We start from the raw sequence: 16,085 nt of genomic DNA, 5'->3' as shown, positions 1-16,085 counted from the left end.
CGTAAGGAGTTTGTTCTTCCACTGTTCGAAACATACGAGGTTTGTAGGTCATTTGGTGTAATTGGGCGGCATGGGCTCATGGGCCATAGAGGCCTGTTACCATGCTGAATGTTTACATTTAAATTAAATGTTAATGCTTTGTAAGGCATTGGTCAGATCACATTGGGAGTAATGTGAGCAGTTTTGGGCTCAATGTCAGATGAAGGACCTGTTAGTATTGGAGAGGGTCCACAGGCATGGTCCCTGGAATGAAAGGGTTATTACATGCTTTGGATGGCTCTGGGGCTGTACTCAAGGGATTTAGAAGAATGAGGAGGGGGGGGGATCTCATTGAAAGCTATCAAATGCCGAACAGCCTGGATAGAGTGGATGTGGAGAGGATGTTTCCTGTGGTGGGGGGAGTCTGGGACCAGAGAGCACAGCCTCAGAATATAAAAACATCCCTTTAGAACAGAGATGAGGAGGAATTTCTGTACCCCAGGGTTGGGGGGGGGGGGTGAATCTATGGAAATTGTTGCCACGGGCAGCTGTGGAGGGAAAGTCATCGGGGATATTAATGACTAAGGTAGATAGGTTCTTATTCAGGAAGGCAATCAAGGGTCATGGGATGGAAGGCAGGAGGATGGGGTTGCAGTAGATAGTAAATCAGCCATGATGGAATGGTGGGGAAGATTTGATGGGCTGAATGGCCTAATTCCATTCCTATGTTGTTAACATTGTACAGAACAATGTCGGGCTTTCCTGATTTTATCATGGGATTTTCATTGCTGAACAGCTGGATGAGGGTGTGGTGAGACCATACAGGATACTGTGAGCAGCTGTGGTCCCCAGTTATTGGACGCCTGTCATTCACCTGGAAATATAGTGCAGAAAGGATATACTCGGGGTTGAAAGGCTGGATAGGCAGGGAATATTTTCTTTTGCCTGCAGGAGGATGAGTGGTGACCTAACAGAGATTTATAAAATGATAAGAAGTAAATGATCACCATCATTTTTTTTCCAGAGTCTAAACCAGTGGTGTTCAAAGTTTTTCTTTCCACGGACTAAGCTAGTGCGGGGCCTGTAGCATACATTATAAAGGGGCCCTAAATTTTAAAAATGCACAAAAATATTAAAACACATGAACCTTGGCCGTTAATTTATCCTCCATTTGGGGTGTAGACCTTACATGGTGTAGGCCCCACACCCCCAAATGGAGGACAAATTAAGTGGCAGAAGGGCACTTACCTGCATGCACAGCCATGTGTGGGAGGGGGAAGTGTGACAGCAGCGCATGAAGTGCTGGCTTGCAGTTGCGCAATGATGTGGGGCCAGTAGCATATGCTACTTTGGCTACTAGATTAATCCGGCACTGCACTCACATACCACCTTAAGTAATCAGAGCCTTATGTGCTCTGTGATTGGTAAGGGGTTACTTAAGGTGGTGAATTGTCAGGTCACTCATCAGATTGCTACTGGTACCATGCAACCCTGTCGCATAGTCAGGTGGTCGACGGATAAACCGGCTCCCACACCAGGCATTCCTGGTGCGGGGGTGGGGGGGGGGGCTAGACACCCTGCAGGATGAAAAGCAAGACCTGATAAAGGGCGGACCAACCCTCTCGTGGGGTCAACAGCCATCTGACAAACACACGCCATGAAGCACGGAAAGGGCATGCCTTGCATTGAAGCTTGGTCTGGCTGTTCACTGCCACAGAACTTCCCCCAGCTGTCTTGGACCTCACCAGGCCACCAAATCCGGGAGGGGATGTCGAGAGGGTGGGTCTGGACTTGTGGAACCCCCTACTCACCTAAATCCATTCATGCACATGCTGTTCCTTTCTGAGGAGTGGGGTATCTTCATATCAAACCTCACAAACTAGCTGAAAGGAACTATCGTCATCTTGTGGTATGGATGGCCAGAATGTGGGTGGAGAGAAAAAGTTTGTAAACCACTGTTTAAATCATCCCTCATTGACTCGTTATGTGCACGGTTTCAGAACTCCAAAGGAAATGGGCCAATGAGCAAAATATTTCAGTAACAATTGGATCTTGAGCAGTGATTCTCAACCTTCCCTTCCCACCCACATCCCACCTTAAGCAATCCCTTACTAATCACAGAGCACTGATGGCATAGGGATTACTTAAAGTTGGATGTGATACTGAACTAAACCGATGAGACACAGGTTTGAGGTGAGAGGGGACCTGAGGGGCTACCTTTCCACTCAGAGGGTGGTGGGTGTGTGGAATGAGCTGCCAGATGAAGTAGGAGAAGTGGGGCCAACTACAATGTTTACAAGTGAAGCAAGAGAGTCTGCAGGCACTGGGGTGAAGGTCAATACACAAACATGCTGGGGGAAAGTCAGCAGGTCACGCAACATCCATGGGAAATGAAGGATAACCAACGTTTGGGGGCTGGACCCTTAGTCAGGAATAAAAAAAAACATCAGGCAGGTGCCTAAATAAAAAGCTTTGGGGAGGGGGAGCAGAAAGACCCGAGGAGGACTCTCACAGATGTCCCTTCAGATACCAGAGGAGAACTCCTTCAAGGGAGGCATCCCTCCAAGAGACTTTGCAGCAGGCAGCGGAATGAAAAGACTGCAAATGCTGGGGTTGATTTCAACACACAAATGTGCTGGAGAAACTCAGCAAGTCACATATCATTCATTGGTAGACGTTGCATGACCTGATGAGTTTCTCCAGCACACTTAGAAGACATTCAGACAGGTACCTATTGGGAAAGTTTAATAAGACCATAAGACACAGGAGTAGAAATAGGCCATTCAGCCCACTGAGTCTGTCCCGCCATTCAATCATGACCTGATCCATTCTCCCACTCAACCCCCTGCCTGGCCTTCTCCCCTTAACCTGTGATGCCCTGGCTAATTAAGAATCTATTAATCTCTGCCTTAAATACACCAAATGACCCGGCCTCCACAACTGTCTGTGGCAACAAATTCCACAAGTTCACCTCCCTATAGCTGAAGAAATTTTCCCACATCTCTGTTCTAAGCAGACACCCTTCAATCCTGAAGTTGTGCCCTCTTGTCCTAGACTCTCCCACTGTGGGAGACAACCTTTCCACATCTACTCTGTCCTCGTCTTTCAACATTCAAAATGTTTCAATGAGATCCCTCCTCATTCTCCTAAATTCCAATGAGTCCAGGCCAAGAGCTGTCAAACACTCCTCATATGATAACCCTTTCATTCCCAGAGTCTTCCTTATGAACCTTAGACAGGCAACTTGGATGACATGAGTGAGTTGGGCCGAGGGGGCCTGTTTCGTTTGTCAAACTCTGACTTTATCTGTGCCAGTTGGTGTTAGCTAACGTAATGTGAAAGTTCTCTCAGAAAGGACAGGACTGACTGGTGAAATGTAGTCTCCTACTCTGGGAAAAACTGACCATTCACCATATTTATGCCCCCTAATGATTTTATATACTGCAAGTTTTGAAGTTTGTTTATTTGTCACAAAATACCTACAATTGACTAGAACAGTGTGAAGAATTCTTCTACGAGAAGCCCACCAGGTTATCTCTAACATTCATATCACTGTGTAAAGAATGCAATTTACAGATCATAGGATGGCAATGGAGGAAGATTGATTAGCACCAAGCAAGGGCAGTGTGAGACCACTGTAGTGGGTCTCATTTAGGAGCCTGATGGCTGCAGGGAGGCCTGTCGGTGTGCGCTTTCACACTCTTGAGCCACGATGGGAAGAGGGAGAAGAGAGTGTGTCCGGGGGTGCGATGGATCCTTCAGTGTGTCGGCTGCCTTTCTCAGGCAGCGGGAGATGTAGACAGAGTCCATGGAGGAGTGTGAAGTTTGAGTGATGTTCTGAGGTGCGTTCTGCAGCTTCTCCCGATCTTGAGCAGAGCAGCTCCTATCCCCCGCTGTTTCTGCTCTCGATGGTTCCCCTGTAGAAGGACAGGGGGGAGGGGGGTGGCGGAGGGGGGTTGGTGGGGGGGGGGGCAACATGCCAAACTTCTTAGTCTCTTAAAAAAATGTAAAGGGTTGGTTGGTTTGAAGGTCGGTTAGTCCAAAAGATCGTTAGCGAATTGGTTAGTTGGGGATGTTAGTGAGAGACCTGGTTAGTGAATGGTGTTTAGACAGAGGGTTGGTTAGTTCAGTGATTGGTTAATTGAAGAATTGGTTAGTATAAGGTTTGGTTGATAAAAGGCTTGGTTATTTAGTTTGAGATTTGGTCAGTTACAAACTTGGTTAGTTCAAGGTGGTTATTTAGAGGTCTGGTTAGTTTGAGGGTTGGTTCGATCAAGGCTGGGAGGCTTGGTTAGCAAAGGGTTATCAGTTAACAACACTGGATTGCTCTCCCTCAGTTGAGAGGGAAAATATGGATTGGAGACTGACGTCATGGAAGTGGATCGATAGCCCTGGGGACAAATACCCAGAGCAGTGCGTGTATCCGCATGCGGTGAGGAATTGCCTCTCCCCACTTGTTCACTGATACTGCGACACATCGGGACTCCGCGTCACCAAGTCACGCGGTTACACCTCAACTGGCTCTCTCCCCCAGTGTGTGGCCACTTGTTCTTGATGCCCAGGCTTCACCTTCCTCCGGATTCAAAATGATGGTCATTGAGGAAGATGATGAGACCAAGGTTCCTGCCGTGGGTGCCTTCGAACCCATTGGAAACGAAGACTTTGAAGAATTTGCCCTTGATTTCGAGGATTATGACCTTTGGGAGTCGATTAGTAACTGTCTCTACAACAATGGGGAGGCTTCTTGTAAGTAGTCTTATGCCAGCTAACCTTTTGTCATTTTGGTGAATGCTCTGGAATTGAACATCACCCCATCAGACCAGAAAACGTTGGAGCAAATTAGGCCCTTCAACCCATCAAGTCTGCATGGATGATTTATTTTTCCCTCTCAACTCAATTCTACTGCCTTTTTCCCATAACCTTTGACTCGCTTACTAAGCAAGAACCTTTGCTTTAAATCTGCTCAATAACTTGGCCTCCACAACCACCCATGGCAACAAATTCCACAGATTCTCCACCCTCTGGCTGAAGAAATTCCTCCTCATCTCTGTTCCAAATGGGTGTCCTTTTATTCTGAGGCTGTTCCCTCTGTTCCTAGACTCTCCCACCATCGGAAACATCTCCACGTCCACTCCGTCCAGCCCTTTCAATGACATTTTGCCTCATTCTTCTCAACTTCAGGGAATACAGGCCCAGAACCATCAAACACTCCTCATATGTTAACCCTCTCATCCCCAGGATCATTCTTGTAAACCGCCTCTCCAATGCCAGCACATCCTTCCTTACTTATGAACCCAAAACTGCTCACAACGCCTCAAATGTGTTCTCACCAGCCCCATGTAAAGCCTCAGTATTACATTTTTGCTTTCATATTCTTCTCTTGAAAGGAACGCTAACGTTGCATTTGCCTTCCTTAATCCCGACTCAACCTGCAAGTGAACCTTTAAGGAATCTTGCATGTGGACTCCCAAGTCCCCTTTGACCTTCACTTTTTGAATATATCATCTGGTTTAGACGGCACAGTTGGCGTACCGGAGAGTGCATTGCTATTACAGCACCAGGACTTACTACGTTCTCCATGTTTCTGCTCCAGTGGTTTTCGTTTAATTTGGGTATAAATTGGGCAGCGCAGGTTAGTTAACCAAAGGTTTTTAACAACTTGTTCTCTTTTCACTCAAGGTAACATTTTGTACCTGTTGCCGAACTTTTGCTGATTTTGATGCTACCCAGTGGCATTTTGCAGCCAAGGAATCAAAATCAGAATTTATCATCAGGAAACATGTCACGAAATTCATTGTTTTGAGGCAGTTTCACAGTGAAAATATTGGTGTAAATTACATATAAATTAGTTCAAAAGAAGAGAAGGTGAGGCCGTGTCTGTGGGTCATTGTCCGTTCAGGAATCTGATGGCGGAGGGGTAGAAGCTGTTTCATGCCGTTGGGTGTTCATCTTAAGGCTCCTGTACCCTCTTCCTGATGGTAGCAGAGTGAAGAGGACGTGGCCTGGTGGTGGGGGCCCTTGAGGATAGAGGCTACTTTCTTGAGACACTGCCTCTTGTAATGTCTGGTGCCTGTAATGGCACTGGCTGAATTCATAACCATTTACTGTCCTGTGGAATGGCACTTTCATACCAGACAGTGATGCAACCAGTGGGAATGCTCTGTAGAAATTTGCAAGAGACTTTGGTGAGATACCAATCTCCTCAAACGCCTCATGAAGTCTAGCCGCTGATGAGCCTTCTTTGTGATTGCATCGACACGGAGGCACCAGGACAGATCTTCAGAGATGTTGACCCCCAGGAATTGGAAGTTTCTTAACTCTTTCCACTGCTGACCCCTCGATGAGGACTGGTTCATGTTCTTCTGATTTCCCCCTCCTGACGTTCACAGTCAATTCCTTAGTTTTGCCGAAAATGTGGTCCAACAATCAGTGCTGGGCATCGAGCTTTTTTCCAGGGCTCAATGGGGCCACAAGAGAGGACCGGCCACTGTAAACCAGATGACCCAGTTGATGAGTTTGAGGAAGGCTGAGGAAAGTCCATCTCCCCCTCCCCATCCTCACCACATTCTACAGAGGATGTATTGAGAGCATCCTGTGCAATTGCATCTCCACCTGGTTTGGAAGCTGCACCTCCTCAGACCGCAAGGGCCTGCAGAGGATGGTGAAGTAAGTGGAAAAGACCACTGGGGTCTCTCTTCCTATCATGATGGAGCTGTTCAACACACGATACAGGCGAAAGGAAATAAACACACCCCTCACGTAAACTGTTCTCTCTCCTGCCATCTGGTAGGAGGTATCGTAGCACTCAGGCCCTTACGTCCAGATTGGGCAGCAGATTTTTCTCCCAAGCCATCAGGCTCCTGAATTCCCAGAACTTATGTGCATAGAGTACCTTGGTAAAGGAGACTCTTACAATATAAGTCCTAATATTTTATGTGTTTAACTTCTATTCTAACTTCTATTTATGTAAATCTCTGTGGTCCTGAAGAAACGCCATCTTGTCTTAACCGTGCGAGCATGGTATGAACGATAAATAAAGGTGACGACTAGATTGCAAGTTGACAGGGTGGTTAAGAAGGCATACGGTGCACTTGCCTTCATTAGTCGGGGGATTGAGTTCAAGAGCCGTAAGGTAATGTTGCAGCTCTATAAAACTCTGGTTAGACCACACTTGGGAGTATGGCGTTCAGTTCTGTTTTTTCTTTAGAGCAACGTAGGATGAGAGGTGACTTAATAGAGCTCTATAAGATTATGAGAACCTTTTTCCCGGGGTGACAGTAGCAAATACCCAAGGACATCTGTTGAAGGTGAGGGGAGAAAAGTTTAGGGGAGATGTCACACAGACAGGGGTGAGTGCCTGGAATGCGTTGCTGGGGATGGTGGTGGAGGCTGGTACAATAGGGACACTCAAAAGACTCTTAGCCAGGCATGTGGATGCAAGAAAAATTGAGGGGTATGAGGGAGGGAAGGGTTAGTTTGGTATGGAGTAGGTTTACATAGGCCAGTACATCATGGGCTGAAGGGCCTGTAGGTGCTGTAATGTTCTGTGTGGCACAGAAAAGACCTTTTGGCCCATCTTGTACATGCTAATCACCGTGGACACATTTGCCTGTGTTCAGTCCATACCCCTCTAAACATTACCCATCCATGCAACTTTTCAAATATCTATTGAACACAACAATTGTCCCAACCTTTACCACTTCCTCTGGCAGCTTGTTCCACACACCCACCACCCTCTGTGTGAAGAAGGTGCCTCTCAGCTCTCTTTTAAATCTCTCCCCTCTCACCTTGAATCTAGTTTTAGATTCACCTGCTCTAGGGAAAAAGGCCATGAATATTTGCCTTAAGATTTTACAAACCTCTATAAAGTCACTGCTCATCCTCCTAGAATCCAGGGCTAAAAGTCCCAGTCTATTTATCCTTTCCATTTAAAGGTTTAAATCAGTGGTTCTCAGCCTTTCTCTTTCCACTCACATCCCACCTTAAGTAATCCCTATGCTATCGGTGATTAGTAAGGGATTGCTTAAGGTGGGATGTGAGTGGGAAGGGAAGGTTGAGAATCACTGCTCTAGACCCAATTGTTACTGAAATATTTTGCTTGAGAAAAATTGTTATTGGCCCATTTCCTTTGGAGTTCTGAAACCATCCACATAACGAGTCAATGAGGGACGATTAAAACAGTGGTTTTCAATCTTCCTCTTTCCACCCACATACCACCTTAAGCAATCCTCTACTAATCAAGCAAAATATTTCAGTAACAATTGGGTCCAGAGCAGTGATTCTCAACCTTCCCTTCCCACCCACATCCCACCTTAAGGGATCCCTTACTAATCACAGAGCACTGATGGCATAGGGATGACTTAAAGTGGGATGTGAGTGGGAAGATAAAGGTTGAGAACCACTGGTTTAAAGGTTCCTTTTACTGTGACATAATAATATACATGGTATACTTCATCTTTTGTCTGTCGTGAGACAAACAAAGAGTTGCCATGAGCATTGCCCGGCACCCCTAGCAAGAGGAGAAAGAGAAGCAAAGGAGGGTCACTGAGTGTCTGTGGATTTGCCTCCAGCTGCTTCCACAGCCTCTGTAGCTGCACACGCTCCTGTTCGATCATTCGGCCACCCGAGCTCCAGATCCAACACCTCCGACACAATCAGGAAGCCTTCCATGCCCGAGGCCCCTTCGGGATCCCTTCTTGCCTTCAGCACTCTCTTGAATCCCAGTTCCGATACCTGGTTCCCATGAGTGCAAGTCGCAAACAGCTTAGTCTGTGTGAGTCCTTTGGCCGCAAGTCGGCAGCAGCCTGCAGCCTGTGAGCTCCTCACTTGCTTCTCCTTTTCGGGGTGTGGGGGGGGGGGTGTTGTTTTCCCCATTTTTGGTGCCCAGCCTCCTGGATCAAGCCTACATTTCCAGCTAGGTTATTGAACACAGAAGATGAGGGGGTTGACTTTGAGGAGAGACTAAATCACCTGGGATTATACTCACTCAAATTCAGAAGAATGAGTGGAGATCTTATAGAAACATATAAAATTAAGATAGAGACAGGAAAATTGTTTTCATTGGTAGGTGAGACCAGAACTAGGGGACACAGCCTCAAGGTTCAGAGGAGCAGATTTAAGATGGAGATGTTTTTCCCAGAGAGTCGTGAATCTGTGGAATTCTCTGTCCAGGGAAGTGGTTGAGGCGACTTCATTAAACAGATTTAAGATTCAGTTGGATAGATTTTTACATAAAAAAGGAATTAAGGGATACGGGGAAAAGGCAGGTGGGTGGAATTGAGTCAATGATCAGATCAGCCATGATCTCGTTGGATGGTGGAGCAGGCTCGATGGGCCAGATGGCCGACTCCTGCTCCTATTTCTTATGTTCTTATGAACACGGGAACTTCAGCTCACATGTCTGCATGATGCCCAAATTAACCAAAGCAGGGTTTTGCTGAGATGCCACTAATTTCCAGACTTCGATACAAACTTGGATCCAAGAGGTGAATTTTAGCAATGAGGTGAGACATCAGAGGGTTGGTATCAAGGAGTCCTCTCAAATTGGTGTCTGGTGATAAGTTCCCCAGTGGTTTGGATGACACCTTGCAAGATAGTTCTGGTTCATCAGTCATCTCAGCTGCAGGACACTGCTGCAGTGTATAACCCAGTGTTCTCAACTGGTTCATAAGCAAGTAGATTCGATGACTTTCAATTCTATTTGAAACTCCTTGCATACAGCAAGATCTACGTGACACGTAGATACAGGCTGAGAAGGAGCAAGTTATATTTTGACCACGTTAAGGGTCAGGCAGTGATCTCAAACAAGAGGGAGTTGACCCATTTACCTGGACTGTCTATGGCATTACCTTCAGCAGACCCCCCACCAACAGTATCCCAGGGTCACCATTGACTGAATGGTCAATTGGACCACCACCTGTTCTTTCTTTCTCTTCTTCTCTGCCTCCTTCTCTTCCCACTCTCCCTCTCGACTTTCTTACTCTCTCTCTCTCACACACACACAAACACACTTTTTTTTTCTTTGAGTCTCCCTCCCCCCCCACCTACACCCCATCAATTTGATCTACTGGGATCATTGTCTGAAGAGGGTGCGTAAAATCTTTGAGGACCCCTTCCACCCTGCACACAGCATCTTTCAGCTGTTCCAGTTGGGGAAGAGATCCAGGAGGATCAGAGCCAGCCCCACCAGGCTGAGGAACAGCTTCTTCCCATGGGCAGGGAGAACGGTGAATGACCAAAGGAACTGTTCGCACTCACTCTCCGAGACTCTCATATTTGTGAAACAATATCTATTTACCGTATCATATGGCTGGATGTGAGTTCTGTCTTGTTGTGTACTTGAGTGTTTTGCACCAAGGACCAGAGAACCCTGTTTTGTTGGGTTGTACTTGAACAATAAACTTGACACATGTAATGTATACACATGCTCTTGTTCATGCACACAAAAGCACATACATATCCATGTACATGCACCTAACTATGCGTGCGCACACACATGCTATTGCATACATACATGTACTCAGGCATACGCACCACAAATACACGGATTCACATAATTTCATGCTCACACAAACACACACCCTTCCGTGTACACGTTCAGATGTGCTGTCTGACGTGCTCATGCAAAGGCCCTGCATTCATTCTTCTGTCCGAGGCCTGAGGGCAGTGAGCTGTCACTGACGGCCCAATTCAGCAATTCCAAATCAATTTCACCAATACATTCATCAGTCGTCAAATTCATGTGAGAGGAGAGAGAAAGAGGGGAAGAGGGAGAGAGAAAGAGGGAGAGGAAAGAGAATGACAGTGAAAGAGAGAGGAGTGGAAAGAAAGAGTCGGGAAGGTGGGTCAGAAGAGGAAAGAGGAAGATTCAAGTCAAGTTTATTGTCATCTGATTGTACAAGTACAACCTGACGAAACAGTGTTCTCTGGACCTCGGTGCAAAACTCACAGACACACAACCAGACATAACACATACAGACAAACAATACATATGCAGGACAAGTATTCATATGTGCACTTTGTACAAATGAGAGTCTCAGAGGGTCAGTGTGAGCAGTTCCTTTGGTCGATCAGCGTTCTCACTACCCATGGGAAGAAATTGTTCCTGATCCTCCTGTATCTTTTCCCCGGCGGGAGCAGCTGAATGATGCTGTGTGCGGTGGCGGAAGGAGTCCAGAATGATTTTACGCACCCTCTTCAGACAACGATTTTGGTAGATCACGTCAATGAAGGGAGGGAGACTCCGGTGATCCTCTCTGCCGCTTTTATGGTCCTGTGGATTGACATCTGATCCATTTCTCAGCAGGAACCCGTACCCACACGGTGATGCAGCCGACCAGGACACTCTCAATAGAGCTCCTTCAGAAACTTGTCATAATGTTGGCCAGTTGCTTTGCTCTCTTCAGTCTTCTCAGCAAGTGCAGCCACTGTTGCACCTTCCTGACAAGTGAGGAGATGTTGAATGTCCACAATAGGTCACTAGTTAAGTGAACTCCAAGGAACTCGATGCTCTCCACTGTTTCCATTATAAAGTTGTTGATGTGTAGTGGAGGGTGGTCATTCCTGGTCCTCCTGAAGTTCAGGATCATCTCCTTCATCTTGTCCACGTTGAGACCCAGGTTGTTCCTCTCGCGCCATTTCACGAGATTTTCCCCCTCTTCCCTGTCATGTGACTCATCATTGTCGCTGATGAGGCCGACGACTGCTGTGTCATCTGCAAACTTGATGACCTTGTTGGAGCTGGATCTGGTGATGCAGTCAAGGGTCAGTAGCGTGAACAGGAGTGGGCTGAGCACATGGCTCTGAGGTGCACCAGTGCTCAGTGTGATGGTCCTCGAGACTCTGCTACCATCCGGGACAGACAGTGGTCTCTCTGTTAGGAAGGCCAGGAACCAGTTGCAGAGAGGGGGGTTGAGTCCCAGCAAGGACAGCTTCTCCGTGAGCTGGACAATGAACTGGTGTTATGAGGGGTGTGTGTGTCTGCTTCTGCTACAGGCTAGTGTGTGTACATGTATGTACATGTCTGTGTGTGCATGCGTGATGGTATTGTCAAAGATACCGTGTGCTGGATGGAAAGGGTCTTCAAAAATTACGTTTAAATTTAGACATATAGCACTGTAACAGACCATTTCGGCCCACGAGTCCATGCCCAATTAACCTACACACCCGGTATGTTTCAAACGGTGGGAGGAAACTGGAGACCCGGGGAAAATCAATGCAGATATGAGGAAAACATACAAACTCCTTACAGATAGCACAGAATTCGAACCCTGGTCCTGATCGCTGGCTCTGTAAAGGCGTTACACTAACCGTTACCCTAACTGTGCCCTCTTTGAGCCCTATTTAAACAGTGAATGTGGTCAGTAGAGTCAAGGGGGACCCCAGTGATGTTCTTGGCGGTTTTGATGATCCTCTGTATTGATTTCTGGTCTGATGCTTTGCATCTACCGAACCAAGCAATCTAGCTGGTAGAGAGGCTGGGTGTGGAAGGGTTGTCTAAGGAGTCTTGGGGAGTTGCTGCAGTGCATCTTGTAGACAGTACAAACTGAGTGTGGGTGGGGGGGGCTGAGTGGGTGAGGGAGTGAGTGGGTGGTGGGTGAGTGAGTGGGTGAGTGAGGGGATGGGTGTGAGGGAGTGAGTGGGGGAGTGATTGGGTGGGTGGAAAAGGAGTGTGTATCGAGCAGGCTGATATGTCCTGCGTGGTTTTGAGGTTCTTGAGTGTTAAATTTAACGTGGCAGGAGGATGTTGAACTCTTGTTGTCTCCCACCTTCTTGACCCTGTTGTGTGAACATGCTATTTACATGAACCCAAACACACATATACATTTAAAGTGTCACACACACATTATATATGTGGACACACACACACACACACACACACACACACACACACACACACACACACACACACACACACACACACACACACACACACACACACACACACACACACACACACACACTTTTTTGGAGCATATTCCCCTGCCATCCCGGTCTCCTCCCTTGAGGAATCACCTTCTACCCCCTCCCTGTCAAATCCCCCTCAGAATTGTAATTTTCCTTCTTCACATCAGCCAACCTCGCTCGATCCAGCTCAGACAACCCTTTCTGCTTCAACATCCAATTAATTGCTCATTTTTGGATTGAGTCCACACACCAAGGGAAGTATAGGAGTAGTATTGATGGTTCAGAAATGGGTGAATGTCAAACGCAGCGAGGCAAGGTCACACTGCTATATTGATACAAAGACCCTGTCAGCGCCCGCCTCCATCAGCCCTGCTCATTTGCAGCATCCTCTCTCCGGTTTTAACGCTTCACTCCCCAGACTTAGCACCAACAATTTACATTTCCCCTCAACTTCCTACGGCAGCACAAGAACAGGCCCTTCAGCCCACCGAGCCTCTACTGACCATGGTGCCAGTCCAATCCCATTCTCCTGAATGTGCCCTGCATCCTTCTGCCCCCTGCCTTAAACTTCCCTGACAGCGCATACCTGGCACCTACCATTCTGTTTAAAAAAAAGTTGCCTCCCAAATTGAAATACAGTGTTGGAAAGTGTACGGTCAGGCACCTTGGTAGAAGGAAAAGACGGGCCGACTATTATTTAGATGGGGAGAAAATTCAAAATTCCGAGGTGCAAAGGGATTTGGGAGTGTTCTTGTGCAGGATCCCCTGAACATTAAACTCCAGGTTGAGTCAGTGGAGAAGAAGGGGAATGCAGTGATGGCCTTCATATCCAGAGGAATAGGGTATCAGATCAGGGGTGTGATGCTGAGGCTTTATAAGGCACTGGTGAGACCTCACTTGGAGTACGGGGTACAGTTTTGGGCTCCTTATTTAAGAAAGGATGTGGTGGCATTGGAGAGGGTTCAGAGAAGATTCACTAGAATGAAACCAGGAATAAAAGGGTGAGTATATGAGGGACGATTGCCAGTTCTTGGACTGTACTCGTTGGAGTCCAGAAGGATTAGAGGGGACCTTGTAGAGGTCTGGACAGAATAGATGTGGCAAGGATGTTTCCCATGTAGATGGGAGTCCAGGACCAGTGGACACAACTTCAGGATTAAAGGGCGTCAGTTTGAAACAGAGATGTGGAAAAATAGTCAAGAGAATGTGGAACTTGTTGCCACAGGCGGCTGTGGAAGGGAGGTCGTTGGGCGTATTTAAGGTGGAGATTGATTAGTCAGGGAGAAGGCCGGAGAGTGGGGCTGAGTGGGAGGATGGATCAGCTCATGATTAGAATGGTGGAGTAGACTCACTGGACCTACTTCTGCTCCAATATCTTGTGATCTCCTTGGAACTTCCATCCTCTCACCTTAAATCTGGTACTTGACATTTATACCTCGAGAGAAACATTCTGTCTTTCCACCCCATCAATGCCTCTCGTAACTTTATACACCTCTATCAGGTGTCCCCTCAGACTCTGACACTCCAGGGAGAACAATACAAGTTTGTTCAAACTCACCCAGTGCTGATAATCTGCGATCCAGGCAAACTCCCGGTGAAACACGGAAGCTGCGGATGCTGCCATCTTGATCAGAGAAAGAATTGCTGGAGGAAATCAGCCAGTCTTGCAGCTTCCACAGGAAGTGCCACCAATGTTTCGGGTCTGAACCCTTCTTCAAGACAAGAATGGCTCAGGACGCAATTCCAGGGCGGCACGGTTGGCGTAGCAGTTAACACAACACCTTTAGAGCGTCGGCGATCGGGACAGGGGATCGAATCCCATGCTGTCTGTAAGGAGTTTGTACGTTCTCTCCGTGTTTGCGTGGGTTTTCCCTGGGGGCTCCAGCTTCCTCCCACCATTTGAAACAAACCGGGGGTGCAGGTTAAGGGAATGTAAATTTGGCAGCATGGACTTGTAGGCCAAAATGGCCTGTTACCGTGCTGTAAATTACATTTGAAAATATCTTTTTCTCCTATGGATGCTATGTGACCGGCTGAGTTCCTCCAGCTTTTCTGTCTTTTTATTCGGGTGTCCGCCTGGTTCTTGCTGTTCTTAATGAAGAGATTCAGCCCGAAACATCGACTGCCTGGTGCTTTTCGCAGATGCTGTCTGACATGCCTGTGGCCCATCTCGATTACCTAGTCTGTTCCAAAACCCCTGTAGAACTGTGGGGCTGCACGGTTAGCTCAATGCCATTGCAGTGCTGTCCGTAAGGAGTTTATTCTCCCCGTGACCGTGTGGGTTTCCCCCGGGTGCTCTGGTTTCTAACCACCTTTCTAAACCCATGTAGGTTAGTTGGTCACATGGATGGTATGTGGGTCAGAAGGGCCTCTTACCATGCTGTGTCTTTGAATCAAACCAAACTTTCCCCACAGCCGATCTTCATCAGTGCTGGTAACAGGCAGGGAAGTCTGGAAGGTCACACCAAAACCAGTGTTGTAAACATGCACTGCCTTGACAATTCAGCGGCTCATTATGACATCAGATGAATGGGTGACACAGTCAAGATACTGAGGCAAGTATGTATAAGGTCGGGCAGCCATCTTTCACACACCACACTGTTGGAGGCATCATGAGCTGGTGAGATGGGCAAGGAGCAGGGCTGTTGAAGTTGGCATGCTTCACCGTACTCAGGTCTCCTGCAGTCCCTCTTGGCCAATGAGCCAGCGAGTTTTGCAACCAGGTGGATTTGGTAGAAACCCACCCCACCTCCCCCTCCACCCCACCCCAACCCCTGGCATAGCTTCGAGCAAGAGCAGGAAGGTCTTCGCCCGGTTAATCCCCAAATCAACATTTCCAGATCCGAGAGGCAGGTCACGTTCAGTGTTTGTGGGATTGCTGGCTGCTTCCTTCAAACTGCGCAGTAGCAATGAGTGGGCAGTGGTTGTGTTTCCTTGTGTGTGAGAATCGTGGAGATAGCTGCCTTGACTGACACCCGCACCCCTTGGATTTCCTTGTGGTTCACCGTCGGAAGGAGGTAGGCAGACGCGCACGCTTCCTGGGCAAGCTGATCCATATTTGAATTAGGGTAGGTCAGCACAGACCATGGTGGGGTGAAGGTTGCTGTGATAATATGGGTCAACTATCCTTCTTCTGCAGGTTGTCTTCTGAGGGGATAAGGCTTCTACCCACTGGTGTTTGGAAGGGGAATATTATCAGA

At 47.5% G+C, this 16,085-nt stretch overlaps 1 protein-coding gene and 1 long non-coding RNA gene across 4 annotated transcripts in view; one reads left to right on the top strand and one right to left on the bottom strand.

The window, feature by feature from the left end:
* Positions 1-16,085, top strand: part of LOC138762281 (anion exchange protein 3-like) — a 114,604-nt gene that overhangs the window by 18,871 nt on the left and 79,648 nt on the right. The window lies entirely within an intron of this gene.
* On the bottom strand, positions 3,425-15,376 carry LOC138762282 (uncharacterized). The gene is made up of 2 exons (XR_011356870.1): positions 15,262-15,376; positions 3,425-3,896 (listed from the first exon to the last, which is right to left on the bottom strand). It is a non-coding gene; the product is annotated as an uncharacterized lncRNA (long non-coding RNA).

The sequence above is a fragment of the Narcine bancroftii genome, chromosome 4, assembly GCF_036971445.1.
Source record: "Narcine bancroftii isolate sNarBan1 chromosome 4, sNarBan1.hap1, whole genome shotgun sequence".
NCBI lineage: Eukaryota > Metazoa > Chordata > Chondrichthyes > Torpediniformes > Narcinidae > Narcine > Narcine bancroftii.
This window is presented reverse-complemented; position numbering and strand designations above follow the sequence as displayed.